We start from the raw sequence: 15,266 nt of genomic DNA on the forward strand, positions 1-15,266 counted from the left end.
CTGAACAAGTCCAATAAAATTATTTGAAAGGGTATTAGAGCTCACAGCATCAACCATGACTAAATGTAAACAATGTGCTTAGCAATGGATATAAACAGCACTTGGTTGTTTTTTCTGAACAAGAGTTTGTAACCCTGATGCATGACCGCTTATATTTTTTGCCCCATTGTAGCATTGTCTTCTAACTTGTTAAAAGACAGATTCATTTTAATAAGCGTATTCTTTAAAACATGAAAAAGTTCTTCAGCTGTTGTACTTGCTGTACCTTGCAGATTAATAATCCTCAATAATTTCATAGTCATTATCGCTTACATGTTGAATTGCAGCTGCTACTTGTTCTCTATATGCAAAATCAAGAGTTTTGTCCAGTTTCAAACTGAAATACCTGGCAGTGGCTAATTCATTTCTGATCTTATTCTGTATAATGTAGTTAAAGGAGATAACGTCATTTTGAGACCAGTTTGATAAGTAAGGGGCATTTTTCTGCACACAAGTCATTCTTGCTTGCATGAAGGGATCTTGGCGATTAAGATAATCAACAGTCTCTAAGAAAAGCCCCAATTCTCTGAAGTTGCATGTTCATCATGTAGCTGAAGTGGTAAGACAAGCTTCCCTTTTTTGGTACTGTGCTTGCATTGCTTTGCTTAACATCAAATCCACATGTAACTTTTCATGTTTAAAATGGCCAGTATGTTCAACTGCCCTTCAGTGCTGACTAGTTTTTGCATGCTTTTTAATTTTTTCAGGTCCTTTTTTCCAATTGCAACAGCCAGCTGCTATCCCAGCTGGCTCAGTTTTGCTTGTTAGATTGCATGAAAACAATCTACATGTGAAACAAAATATTCTGTCTTTTTTTTTTTCTTTTGAATATTCAAGCCAAGACGTTGCTGCTGGTATTTTATACCATGCTGCATTAAACGAGTGTAATTTATTTCCAGACATTTGTTGGGGATACCTATTAAGCACAGGTGGATGTGGCCCTTGCTTTACAGTGCATAAGAGTTTTATTCCCTTATATAGGGCAGCCTATGATGAGAATTACTAGAGTACTCACTTTTAGAGAAGCCCTCAGCTCCTGTAATTAATGTCATGGTTCTCTCGCTTACTCTACTAGTTGAAGCACCCATCCATATTCTTGTGTGATGTATGTATGAGAGGGTACATGTATGACCTAGCTGAGTTTGCATGCACTCATAGCTGCATGTTATGAAGAAATACATTTACTTCAGTTTGTGAGTGCCAGTGATAGAAAACACAAAAGTCAGTGAATTAATCTGCAGAAATATTTATTTTTTTAGATGAATTGGGTGGGGGGCGCTGGGTGCATGCCCCTGATGGTAGCTAAGATCTAATTTAACATGCTATGGTCATTGTTCAAGCTAGTTTCCTCACCAGTCTTCCTCCAGCAGGAATGGCTAACTAGCTCTTAGTCAGAAGCCCCACAGAATCCAAGATCCTGGTTTTCCTTGTCACCTCAAGTGAAGGATAACTAGGGGTTCTCTGTCCCTTCCTTTATAGTACAGTAAACCTTTGCAAAGTCTCTCTCCCAAAGTTCATGACCCCGCTTTAAGTGGCAGGAAGGCTTTCTGGGGCTGCAGTCTCCATCCACCCTTGAAATGAAGTGACCACTTTTTCCCCACTTGCTGTGCTGATAGCTTTGTTTGCTTGGCATGCAACTGTGTTGTTCTTTGTCTTTGGACACACCTTTCTCAATTTACATGGGAGATGCATTCAAGCAGGTGGAACCGCATCCCGGAAAAAAACCTGTTTGTCAACACCTGCTGACATGCTTGGTTTAAACACATTTTAGTTATAATTTCAGTACATCTGTGGGATCCTTCGTGGGTTGACCATATGTATGTCACACAAGAATATTAATCGAGTTATTAGTTTTCCAATTACATTGGAGAACTTTTAGGTACAGATTATAACAGCAAGTTGGGGCACACGGAGGTGGTCAGGCTTGTTGACGCTCACTGCTAGACACCAGGGAGCCCCTTGCTTTCTGGCATAAGGTTGCTCTTAAGGTCACAGTGACAGGGAGTCACTTATGAAGTGATGGTAGGCATAGTGATGAGTCATCTTTGGTGACCCTAGCCATGTAAATGGGATCACATCATGGAGGCTCTCCTGGGGCCTTGGCTACTGAGTTAGAACTGTGCTAGGGCTGATTTCCAGCAGCACTGGCTGTCCGGTTACACGTCAGAAAGAGGAGCGTAGCTCTGTGTAGTGATGATGGGATGCTCATAGGCAGTGATGAGGGGACAGTACAGCAGAGAGAGAGGAATGTGGCTCAGAGGCAGCGATGAGGGGGCACGTGGCACAGGAGAGATAAAGGGCTAGTTCATTATTGGGCACAATGTGCCCTTCAAGTGTTTTCAGTTTTAATAATTAAAAGCTGCTTAATTCCCACTGGGGCAATTTTTGCTGTGAATGGCTTGGGGAATGGGGACAGGAGCAGAGAGAATTAGAGGGGGATGGACACAGGCGAAAGGGAAGGAGACCTAGCACTTTCGGGGCAATCTCCTGGGAGCCCTCACTTGTCATTCCTCCCAAAGGCCCTCTGCGAGGAGCACTGTGTACAGCTGCCTTTGGAGTCCATCAAAGCTGCTCTGGCAGGTGAGCAGAGGTGGTGATGGGGCCTCTGGGATAGTGAGTCAAGGAGCCTCAAGGGTCTGTTTACTATTTCTGCAGCGCACACTGCCCCTAGCTGCTGGGGGAGCGAGCAACCAAGTCAGCCAGCTGGACTCGGGTCGCTGCCTGTCAGTGTGCTGCTCTGCTACTTGGTGGCCTAGCTGAGCACCCGCTAATGCCCTTGGCACCCTGGATTCTCATGCATTCACCCTATTTCCTTCTCCTGTCAGAGGTCCCTGAGGGACAGGGCACTTCCTGATTCTGCATGAGGGGGAGCGAGAAGATATGCATCTGGCTTCTCAACCCACTACCACAACCTCCCCTGCCCCCCAATAGCCTTTCCTGATCCCTGGGGTGGCTCTGGGAAGCTGGCGAAGCAGAGACTTATCTAGAGATCCAAGGCAAAGGTATTAGTAGCAATGGTATTTCAGTAGCACCTAGAGGCTCCCCCCAAGATGGGGGCCCCACCAAGCTAGGTGCTGTACATACATGTAGTAAGAGAGATTCCCTGCCCTGAAGAACTTATGCTCTAAACAGGCAAGACAGACAAAGGGTGGGAGGCAAAACAAAGGAAGTGATTTGCCTGCGGGTAGGCATCTGGTCAGTGGCAGAGCCAGGGATAGTTTGCTCTCCTGATTCCAGTCCTATGCCATCTCCAGTGGACCACAATGCCTTTCAGCTTCATGTGTTTCTCAAGTATTAGTGCCATGTAGGCCTTGATATTTACTAGCCACTTCCTAAGTACGTGCATAGGCTGAACTAGTTCCACTCGTTTGGTCACAGCTTAATGAGGAACTTGGATTTCCTTTGCTCTCCAGTACATTTAAGCCCCACTGTGGAAAGGGAATTGGTTAAAAATGGTTTAATATCCACCTATCAATTCCACTCCAGGGCATTTTCCATGGAGCAGGGAACACAGTTTCTCACAGTACTGAAGAGATGACTGCCCTGAGCCTCCTACAGCACAGACTCCAGCTAGAATCCTGCAAAGACCAGCTGCAGGATCCCAGGAGGTATTTTCTCCTGGCATCAGACTGAACTGGAGGCTGAAAGTAAAGGACAAGGGACAGAGACATCAGCTTCCCTGGTGTCTCTGGGATTGCAACTCCTGCCTCTCCAGCCTTCAGAAATGTACTCAGCAAAATGCCGCCTGCTTCCAGAAACAAACACAGCCTAAGCCAAAACAAATAGACTTGGGTGTTGGTAGTGAATAGGCCAAGGTTCCATGTGCTGGCGTCATCTCTGCTTGCTGCCAGTGTGTTGTCATAGGAACAGCTGGATTATTTTACAGTCCAGCTGTGCAGCCAGTTCTCCAAAGGAGTAACCTAAAGGGAGGGGAGAGGGGTGGGCAGAAAAGTAATGCTGCATTTCTTCCAGTAAGGGAGGGGAAGAGAGACAACTCCATCTGCCAAAATCCAGAAACCACAGTCCATCATTTCCAGGTACCTAGACTTTCTCCTTTTAGCTGAGATCTGCTGCCTTGGGGGGAGGGGCAAATCAAGACAGCGGTACATTATTATAGTAGTAGTTAAGCATTATTGTTCTATACTGCGCCCCAATGAGTCTGATTCTTCAGTCATTTGGCAGGCACAGCACAGTGTGTGTAGCTGTGCTGAGCCTCCATGAAAAGGCCAAGTTGATAAAATAGGTAATAGGCTTTATCTCACAAGAATTGAGTTTATATAATTAACTCCCTCCTCCTCTAAGTTCTCCTAGTCTCTGGGCTTCTTGGTGTGTTCTCTCTTCTCCATGATGGAAAACTCTCTGGGGGAAGGGACTGTCTTTATTTTGTGTCTATGCAGCACTGAGCACACTGTTGCACATAAATAGATAAGTAACTTCTACATTGTGGGAACCCTTGTATCTCAACTATAACACATGGCTGTTGGTCCACTAGCAGGTTTTGCCCTCCAAAGTGGCCCTGGCGTGAGTACGGTCTGAATGAGCTCTCCCCTGACATCTAGTGACAGCACTGGGGAAAAAGCCTTCAGGAACAGACAGCATTTGCATAGACACACCTACACTCCCTTAGGTGTTCAGCAGACAGACCTGCTTTGCCAAAGTGACCAATTTTGGTTGTTTTGTTTTACGTTTTCCTTTTAATGCAGGGATAATGAAATGTTATCCTTATTGTATGAGTAAAGGGCAGCAGAACTGCATTTAGTATGCCCTGATTGAGGGGGTTACCCACTGAAAACTCACTTGCTAACAGAGGCAGGGATGCCAAATCGCACAGAAGATGAGGGGAGGGGCAGGCATGGGTGTTTTTATTTGGTAGTGTGGATTCCTCTTAAAGAGGCATAGACACCATTTGGCCCTGCCCTACCCACTACAGAGTTTAAAGACAGAGCTGATTGATTGAACTCAATTCAGATTCCTTGTTTCTGTTCAGTGATTACTGGAGCTGAAATCAGAGATAAGCAGGTATAGATCCTAAACCTTAGTTCTAGTATGGGGACAATGTTGCTGTGAAAGACAATAAAAATACAGGTTTCAGAGTGGTAGCCGTGTTAGTCTGTATCAGCAAAAACAATGAGGAGTCCTTGTGGCACCTTAGAGACTAACAAATTTATTTGGGCATAAGCTTTCGTGGGCTAGAACCCACATCTGATGAAGTGGGCTCTAGCCCACGAAAGCTTATGCCCAAATTAATGTGTTAGTCTCTAAGGTGCCACAAGGACTCCTTGGTTTTTTATATAAAAATACAGTAGTACAGAGGTTCCTTGCTACCCAGTGAAATCACTAAGAGCTGGGTTAAATGGGTGCGGGGAACCTCAGAATGTGGCATCTCCGAAGCGGCTGTGATAACAGTGGCAGAGAGAGCAGCAGCATTGGTAGCAATAGTGAGCTAATTGCAGAGACAGTAGCGGAGGCATTGCTTGATGCCCCCCCCCCCCCTTTTCAGGAGTGCAAGGGGGACCCATGCAAATGCACCTCTGAACTCTGGTCTTCACTGACTAAGGACAACCACCTGTGAGTGGGGTGCATCAGAGGGAGTGGGGCGTGATGTGTTAAAGGGACAATTATTTGTCAGACTTTCACAGCACAAGGTGGTAAACTCAGGCAAAGGACACTGCCCAATGCACTGTGGGGTGGGTGTTTGCTTAAGGTTACATGCTTTTGAATGGTGGTTGTGGTGTTCTCCCAGATCAGTGCTGGGTTCCCTTTCCCTTTTAATGAAAGTTTTCTTTTGTTATACAGACTCAGTGCTTGTGAGTGGGGAAATACCGCCTCTTAAGGTATGTCTACACAGCAATTAAAAACCTGCTAAGGGCTCTGGCTAAGGGGACTGATGAATTGTGGTGTGGATAATTGGGCCCTCACAAAGTCCTAGAGACTGGGCTCCAGCCTGAGCATCTACACCACAATTAAACAGCCCCTTAGCCCAAGCCCACACCAGCTGCCAGGGAACAGCTGTGAGTTTTTAATTGCAGTGTGCAGCCATACCCTTAGAGGCAATCAAAGATGGTGCTTAGTTTCCCCAGATTACTTAGTGAGGGCTTGAGCCAGTTCTGTTTTGTATTGTTAAGAGGAACCCCTAGATATTGAACCTGACCCTTGTTGCTGCCAACTCCACCAGGCAGAAGGGTTATACTAGTTAAATAAGGCAATACATGAGACTGGCAAAATTAGCTGCCTTTGCAGCCTAGTCAAAGGGCCAATTTGTGTTACATCTTGACTGGATAACAGACTTTTTAAAATTAAACAAAAAAACCCCCCAGCTACACAAGGGGCTGGGGTATTATCCTATGTTTGTTTGGAAATGTTTTTAGTACAGCAGAGCTACAGCTCACTTCATCGGATGCATCCGATGAAGTGAGCTGTAGCTCACGAAAGCTTATGCTCAAATAAATTGGTTAGTCTCTAAGGTGCCACAAGTACTCCTTTTCTTTTTGCGAATACAGACTAACACGGCTGTTACTCTGAAACCTGTCTTTAGTACAGCAGTAGTCCACAGATGGTGCAGTGTCTGGAAATGGCCAGTAGAGGGCGCAATGGGTTGAATCTGAACTCGTGACAGCAGGGTTCAATATTGAGCACAGACACTGTGTTAGACTTTGTTTTTCAAATTTCCCACTGCTGCTCCCACCAATGCAGCTCCTCCTGTGATAATATTGTTGAGAGCCTAGTGTAGGCAGGGCTCAGGTATTTTTTAGTCATTATATTGTCTAATCTGATCATGCCAAATTTGGATGACGCAGCATTTAAAGTGCCCATGGTTGATCCACACAAGCATTTCCACCATTGCTAGCTGTAGTGGGGCTACATCGGAGTCACTGGCACCCTTGGAGCATTGCCCACAATTCCCAGTATGGACTAGCCAATGGCTTCAGATCAAATGTGCTCAGTTTACAGGTAACAATGTTTTCTCTGTTAGCTCTACAGTTATGCCCTGGGCTGTGAAGCCTGCTCTGCACTTGGAGAATTACCGGTTGTTGACAATGCATGTCAGCAAGAGGGGCATCAGAGCTGGTGCTGATCAGAGTTTAAGTTCAAGTGTAGACAAGCACATTTCAGAAACCAGTGTCTTGCTTTCTTCTTCATCAGGTGTTCTAGACTCCAGCCCTATCCATGTTAGAAAACAGGGTCTCCTGTCAGGTGGTACCATGCTGACATCTTGCCCTTTAGGCGTTCTGCTGCCATGAGCAAGAGTTGGCTTATGTACTTACACTTTTCATGGCTGTGAAGTGATCAACAATCTTCTGTAAAAGTCTGGGACGTAAGTTACAAATGAATAGACCCTCAGCTTCTATGATCCCTGGCTATTCAGATTCCATTAGCCCCTGGGGACTCCAGAGACCTCCCTTCAAGACAGCTGTCTTGAATACAACCTTGATAGACAATTTGCCCCAAGGTTCATTCTGTGTAATTGGGAAGACATGGCTGATTTAAACCTTACAGCCCTGATTTAAAAAAGTGAGTATGTGACAGCAGAAAACAATAGGCTGTCAGGGTCACTGATTAGCTTGAGAGAGGTTTCAGAGTAGCAGCCGTGTTAGTCTGTATTAGCAAAAAGAAAAGGAGTACTTGTGGCACCTTAGAGACTAATCAATTTATTTGAGCATAAGCTTTCATGAGCTACATCTCACTTCATCGGAGCTGTAGCTCACGAAAGCTTATGCTCAAATAAATTGGTTAGTCTCTAAGGTGCCACAAGTACTCCTTTTCTTTTAGCTTGAGAGACACAACCATCATGAGTTTTAACCTTTTGTTGTGTGAGTAGCAAGATCTCTCAGCATCTCACTTTGGTTTTTATTGGTTATCTAACATATGCATTTGTTCTGTGTTTTGGGTTGGGTGGGTGAATAGTGGTGGATGTGACAGGGAGGATGGTATCTGTTGCATGTAATTTTTGTTCTTGCTTGTGAATAAATCCATATGCCGCCCAATTTTCAAACATGGGTTTCTTAACAGATCATCTTCTAATCTGCATTGGGAGGTGTCGCAGAGTCACCAGGGCAATGCTCTGGAGCTACTCCATACGAAGCCAGCCAGGACTCTGGGGGAGCTTCCTCTCCCTGAACATAGTGTCTCCAGGGCAAGAAGCTTACACAGCTTTGACCTGCCTGGGTCTGACCTCAGAGCATTCAGAATCCCCTTCCACACCATGCACTTCCTGCAGTGAGTCCGCCCGGGCAAGGCTCCTGGGGAAGCCAGAGGGCCCTGAACCCCAACTCCACAGTCAGAGGTGACTCTCAGCCAGTCGGTATAACAGAAGGTTTATTAGTCGACAGGAACACAGCGTAGGACAGAACTTGTTAGCACAGAAATCAGTGACTTTCAGCCAAGTCCACCTTGGGGGAAGTGGAGCCCAGAGCCAGGGCTCTGGCCCTCCCCCTGTGCCCCAAGCCAGCTGAGAATGACTAGCTTCCAGCTGCCTGGCCCCTTCGCCGCCCGTTGCTCCTCCTCCGGCCTTTGTCTCATTTCCTGGGCCAAGAGTAACCTGGTCGTAGCTCCATCCTGGGTCTCAGGTTATGAAGGGGTGGCCATGGCATCTGTGCAGGCAGCTGCAGCAGCCCCCACAAAAGTCACACACCCTTATTCCCACCACCTAGACATTGGTGCAATACACAGGGAAACTGAGGCACACACAACATTCATGCAAAACAGTAAGATTCACATAACAACATAACAAGGGAAAATCCCCACTTGTCGCAGGAGGCTCCAATGCCAAACTGATCTGAGTTCCCAAATGTGTGATTTAGACATCCTATTGAGAAAGCAAGGTCTTAATATAGTTTAGAAATTATTTTAGGACCAGCCCACATTTCTGCAGTTGATTGTAGTTGGCTACAGCTGGCAGCGTGCACACACATCAGTGGGTAGAATTTGGCCCTTAGTGAATAAATGGATTCTCTTTGCCAGATGCTCAAAGAGCTTCTGATGTTAACTTCCATGGCGGTTGCAAGGAGATGCTGAGATTCCTCTTCTTTTGATATTTTCTGTCGCTGGCACATTGGGGACATCTTTGAGGACACTTAGTTGCAGCCCATGACTAATTATGTGTCTGAGGCATCGTTCCCTGATGACACAGCTATCAGGATGGAAAACGCTACTCCTTCTCCAGGGGGATTTTGCCTCTTGCTGTCTGGAGTTAGCCACAGGAAACCCACTTTCCTGTTCCTCTTATTTTAACCCTTAAAATACTGGCTGGTTCTATGGATATGCAAACAAGTCAAGCAGGGGACCCTAGTCTGGGACTTTGGGCAGGTTTCCAGCAGTGAGAGAATAAATTGGGTTAGAATTTGTTCCAGGTAAAAGTCCCAACCTACCCTCTTAGTTGCCACAAACTCCCACTGATCCTTTAGCATGTATTCCTTACACAGCCCATCTCCCTGATATGAGTCCTTAGGTCAGTAACTGGCATGGTGGAGGTGGGGCAGCTGGGAAGTCACCCGAGAAAGAACAGCTGGGAGACAGCAGGGCCGCAGGAAGTGAGAGTAAGAGAATGAAAAGCAGGGTATTTGTGGGAGAGTAAGAGAGGTGGGATGGTGGGATTGGCATTGCTGGAGAACACTGGAGTGCTTTCAAGGGGATAGTGAGGGACAAGATGCTGAGGACTCGTATCTTCTGTTGGAGTTACTGAGGATAAACCTAATCCTGTTCAGCACTAACGATTCAAGACAAACAACAAAAGTCAGTAATCCTGTGTAACAGAACTAGATAATGTCTGCCCTGGTGTGCTCTACTGGCTAGAATCCACACTGCTCAATGGTAACATAGGCACTACACTAACAGATCCTCCTTCAGCTCATTTTGTTGTTGTTGTTATTTGTGTACTGGGCTAACACCTAGCGGGCCCCAGTCAGGGATCAGGGCCCCACTGTGCTAGGTGTTGTACTCATACATAATGACAAGACAGACCCTGTCCCAAAGAGCTTACATCTAAGTAAATGGTAGACCCTGGAGTTTTTAGAGCAGGAGGCTCTGAGTTCTGTCCCTGCTGCCGTGTGGCCAGATTGTAGCGCTGGGACAGTTATGAAGTCCTGGGGGCCATATGTTAGTTATGAGGATGATATTTAGCCTGTTACGGGGGGTTTTGTCCTCAAAGTACTTCACAAATGTTAGCCCTGCTGCCTTAAATAAAGGGGAAAGCCTGGAAGTGTTTCCCACTGGACATAGATGAGGGAATGCATTGAAAAATCCAGGGTCTCTTTTTATTTTAAATATCACCATAGGTGTTTCTGTGTATCTGACATTGATTTTTTCCCCAATGATATCTATGTTATCTGTGACTCTGACAACCAGAATGTGGAGACTGCGAACCAGTTATGATCTGAGATTAATAGAAATTAGTACTTGAAAAGCCCAGTTAGATCACTGGTCTGTCTCCCTGGGCCAGTACAAACTTGCTCCCTATTGTACTAAAGCTCCTCATTCAAAGTACTCTGTCACCTCTAAGCATTAACATTTTCCTTGGGATATTCAAGGGGTGGTGATTATGTGCAGTAGTGTGGTGACTTCTCTACACACTTTGATATGGGGCTGCTCACTCCCTTCTCATGAGGACCAAATTTTCACACACACACCCCTAAATTGTACCACAAAGCCTACACCTGGATGCACCAACAGGAGACTGCAAATCCAAATGGGAGTTACATGGACAAGTGTCTCTACCCCTCTTGTGCACAAATGCATTGCTCGCACCTGTACACATGTGCAGCCCAGGCTCCAGTGTTTGAAAACTTGTCCTTCAGTGTCAGAAATGCTTTTACGCTTTCCGCAATAGGGTCGTTAGTAGCAAGAGGTTCAGAGACACCAGTTGTACCAATTAATTAGATTGGGGCAGGGCCCTGGCCTTCAGCACTCTTGGCTATGTAGGAATAATACATATAATAATAGTAATTAAAAATGTTAATTTTGAAACATGTCAGTTTATTCCTGCTGAGAAGAACTTCCCTACTTATGAACTTTCAGTCTTCCAGGCTGATCACACGGTTGTAGCTTTTCTAATAGAGATACTATCAGGTCAGATTTGAGGCCAAATGCATGTATTTTAAAAAAATCAAATAGACAGTTTTTTAAAAGTAAGAACACCTTCCCCTGCTGCATATGTAACCCCAACATTCCAGCATTGTGCCAGCACATGAGACCAGAAAGGGAAATTGACTAGAAATTGACTAAAGACAAATGTGAAACTAATTAGTGTGCTGTCATTGTCCAAGCTGAATGAAGTGCTGAAAGAAAATAAACATTAAGGGTGAAAAGCAGATTGGATTTAAACAAATTCCTTCAGCTTTAGTAATCTAAAGAGCTCTTAGTAACATAAGGAGGAAGGGGGAATAGTTTGTTTTTAATATATATGACTTTGTCCTGACACCATCCCCTTAAGTCTGCACATCTATTCCATGAAGACCTGGTTTTCCAAAGGACAGAAGCCTAAGGCCACACACATGCAGTTATCTAATTGGCCCTTTGTATGCACAAATACCTGTTTTGTGCAAGTAGTCATGATAATTGTGTGTGCTAAATAGGCATGCAGTTGCGTGCATGTTTTATCATGCAGCTCTGGACTCCTGCCTTTTGAAAATCAGGCCCTGGATAATTAAGGTTTTTTGATTCACTTTCAAGTTCCCTGTTAGTGTGATCACTGAGACCTACCTTCCTCCATTTTCAGATGCAGCTGGTCAATGGATTTGTCTGTAGATTATGCATTTTATACTCTTGCTTCTACAAAGCTCTCCGGCTGCAGAGAGAATTCTAGCTGCAGTTATGTCTGTTGTGGAATTCTCAAGATTCTCACCACCACTCTCGTTTAAACATCCACCAACCCTGCTATAAACAACTGAAAGAAGCTCGCCTTGCATCTTGGCTGACAGCCCAGGATAGAAGCGGCTCTGGTGTGAGACAGAAAGTGAGCAAAAAAATAGTGTCAAACCATGAATAATCTCAACGAGGACTGACAGTAACCAAGCCAGACAATCATGGTGCTAGGTTCTTAATATATCATTTCTTTCACTGGGAAGATACAAAATGCACTGCAGTCACAGCCAAACTGAAAATGGGGAAACACGACCATGCCAGGCAACTCCCTTTGCAGAGCCCATACGAGTATGTCCCCGTCTTTTGTCCTTCTGGAACAAGGGGCATGCAACTCTTGAATGCTGTATAAATGTGGAATCTGCCCATCAGACGTTTCTCTGGTCTAGGATTCTCGTGGATACCAGAGTTAAAACAGGAAGCAATGATTGTATCTTGTTCGTGCTGGAAAGAAAGCGGGACAGTTTCTGCTTGTGAACTGGGACCTAGGCCCCAGACTAAAGGACTGGATCAAACTAACCCGACAATAAGCACTAATGCAGCAAGTGACATACTGTCTGAGACAGGATCCTGATGGCTTTGAGGAGCAGTGGGCTCCATTCTTGGCTACATGGACAAACACTGCTTACATCGCCACCCAGCCCCATGATCAGATCTGACCCCAACACATCCTAGGAAAGTGGTAGACATGATGGTGCTCCCCTATGTCCCACTGCCCTGTCTCCACTGGCTGGTGTTATCAAACTCCACCTTTGTTATTCTGGTCAATAGTAAAATAGAGCTTTTAAAAAACACCAACATCCCCAGCCTAATACATTCTTCCAGCACCCAACTGGATTAAGGGCTGTCACCTTGCAGAGCCCTCCACACTGCAACATACAGTAGCTGTTAGCACCAGGCATATCTGATCAATCACATGGATGTTATCCCAGCTAACGGGCCCTACAGTGCAGGGAAGACCGATTGCAGCTGCAGGGCCCTCCTGGCTGCAACAGCCGCACAGTTGCCAAACTGAGGGCCACATTGGCAACAGGTGAGGAGCCCAAGGGCTGCACCTAACGTCATTAAGGTCAAACAGAATGAAGCCGTCTTTTGTAGTTCTCCAGAGCTGGCGCATGCAGAGCTGTGGCACACACAGCTGAAGTATGCAGTCTGCACCCAGGGAGCCTGCGGGGGCAGCCCGTTCTCAGGGCAATTCACCTGTGGGGGAGTGCAGTAGGTGATACCATTTTGCTCTCTGCCAGGTAGCTTTAAGTTCCAACCAGGGCTAACAGTGACTGCTTGGGAGATGCACTGAGTCAATGCATCTTCACATACCCTGGCGGTGTCCTCTCTGATGATCCTGGTGCACTTGGGAAGCTGAACTGCTCAGCTCTGGGACCCTGCAGAACAGGGGTTTGCAAGTGGTTTGCACCTCTGTGCTGCTCTGAAAGCAGACTATCTACTGCTGGTTGAGCTCAAGCAGTGAATTTGACCTTCACAGTCCCAACGTGCAATGTGTCAGCTTGATCTGAGTGGCCTGGAGGCTCTGTAGGGGCCACATTTCCGTATTAAAGGTAAGGATGGATGTGGGCTTCAATGTTGAAATACCTGGGTCACATGCTGGGCCATCCCTAAGTCTCTCATGGGAATAATACAGAAATGATGGAGATGCTGTGGGATCAAAGGACCATGTGGGGCTGTGCAATGGGTGAGCAGAAAGGTGCTGGCCCAGTGCCAGACCTTTGCAGTGCATCCCCCCCCCTCCCCTGGAATGAAAGATTTCCTTAGAATTTATCGACACAGGGACATGGCTTGTGAGCACCTTTAGGTTTTTCAGGATAAACAGCTTCCAGTCACACACACATTCTTTTTTCTTTATGTTGCATCTTTATCTCACTGTAATGAATCCACCTAGGAAGTGCCATAGCTCTATTTCGGACTGACTCACTCTGCTACAATGTTTGTGTGGACACATCCCCACGATGAAATAACTATACCTCTTCAGCTAGTCCTGTGACTTCTATCCCACTCCATTGTTTCACATCTGAATTAGCCTGTCGGGTTACCTGCACACTCTCTGCTGCTCCAGGGTCATCTTCACAGCATGTCCCACTCTCTTTTTAAAATACGTCAAGTGCATCTATTTGTGGCTCCAGCTGATGTCAAGTTCATAGACCTCTAGTCCATTACAGCCACCGTGCCCCAGGTTTCCCTGTGGTTGTGACAGGAGATCCTAGGTTTCCTTGCCAGGGGGAGGCAAGTTCAGTCTTACCTTTCTACTAGACCCTGGAATGCAAAGTCCTACAAACAGCTAGCAGAGCAGAAGCAGAAGAAGAGGTTCTCCTGGGACACGTGTCAGGCCAAAGCCAAGGAGCTGTGGCAGAAGTATGAAAATGCCAAAGACAAAAACAAGAGTTCCAGGAATGCTCCCAGTATCTCGAGTAAGGCTCCCAGTCCACAGGTACGCTATGAGGACCCCAACCAGATTTTTGCCCCATGTTATACACTGATTTTGGAAAAGTCCAGTGCTGTGTGAGTGCTGTGATTCCCAAGGGAAATAGCTTGAGACATTATAGATAAAGATGTATGAACGCATGATTTAGGAAAATTATAGAAAACCAACTGCCCCCCACCCCCCCCAAACCCCCAAACAAACAAACCCCTCCAATGCCAAAACAGCTTTCCCTTTTAGATCAGGCCTTTAAAGAAAGGAGTCAACAAGGAGTCAGTCCCCGCAGGAGAACAGGGTCTGTGGCCAAGACAGAGAGAGAGAGGCCCTCAAAGTATCCCTTGGTGAGTGTCTCTCTAAGCACTCCTCTGAGTCACTCATGAAAAAGAAGGAATCAGGAGCAGCAAAAAGCTGTCAGAACAATGGCAAAGCAGAGCCATCTAGGAGGAAGTCTCCGCAGGACAAAAGGCTGCCAGCCATGGAGTTTTGTGGTTAATCTGCTTTGGTGGAATCAGCAACCACTGGCATGTACTTTGTCTTTCTCATTAATGTTCTGTCCACTGAATGGGACCATCAGCCCCAGGGAGCAGGCAGAGAGGTGGTGCTTAGACCAATATCCTAGCAGGAACGTGACTGAGCTGTTCATTGAAATGCTGGACTCAAACCAAAACCAGTCCTGTTTTGGAACAGCTACAATATCCTCTGGATGGAAAACAACACTGGGGGCACCTTGACCAAGGTTTCTAGAGAGCAAATACCAGGGAGTTTCCATCCAAGAAAGATCCAGGCAACATCTCCTTACAGTAAACAGAACAAAAGTGTTACAGTTCTCTGATTCTTAAGCACTGGAGGGTGTTGAAAAGACTGTTGGGTGGGAGTGCAGAGAACCTTGTGGGGTTTTATGCTGACTGAGGGCGTTCCAAGTGCATCTGTAGGCTGA

Source organism: Chelonia mydas, chromosome 6 (assembly GCF_015237465.2).
Source record: "Chelonia mydas isolate rCheMyd1 chromosome 6, rCheMyd1.pri.v2, whole genome shotgun sequence".
Taxonomy (NCBI): Eukaryota; Metazoa; Chordata; order Testudines; family Cheloniidae; genus Chelonia; species Chelonia mydas.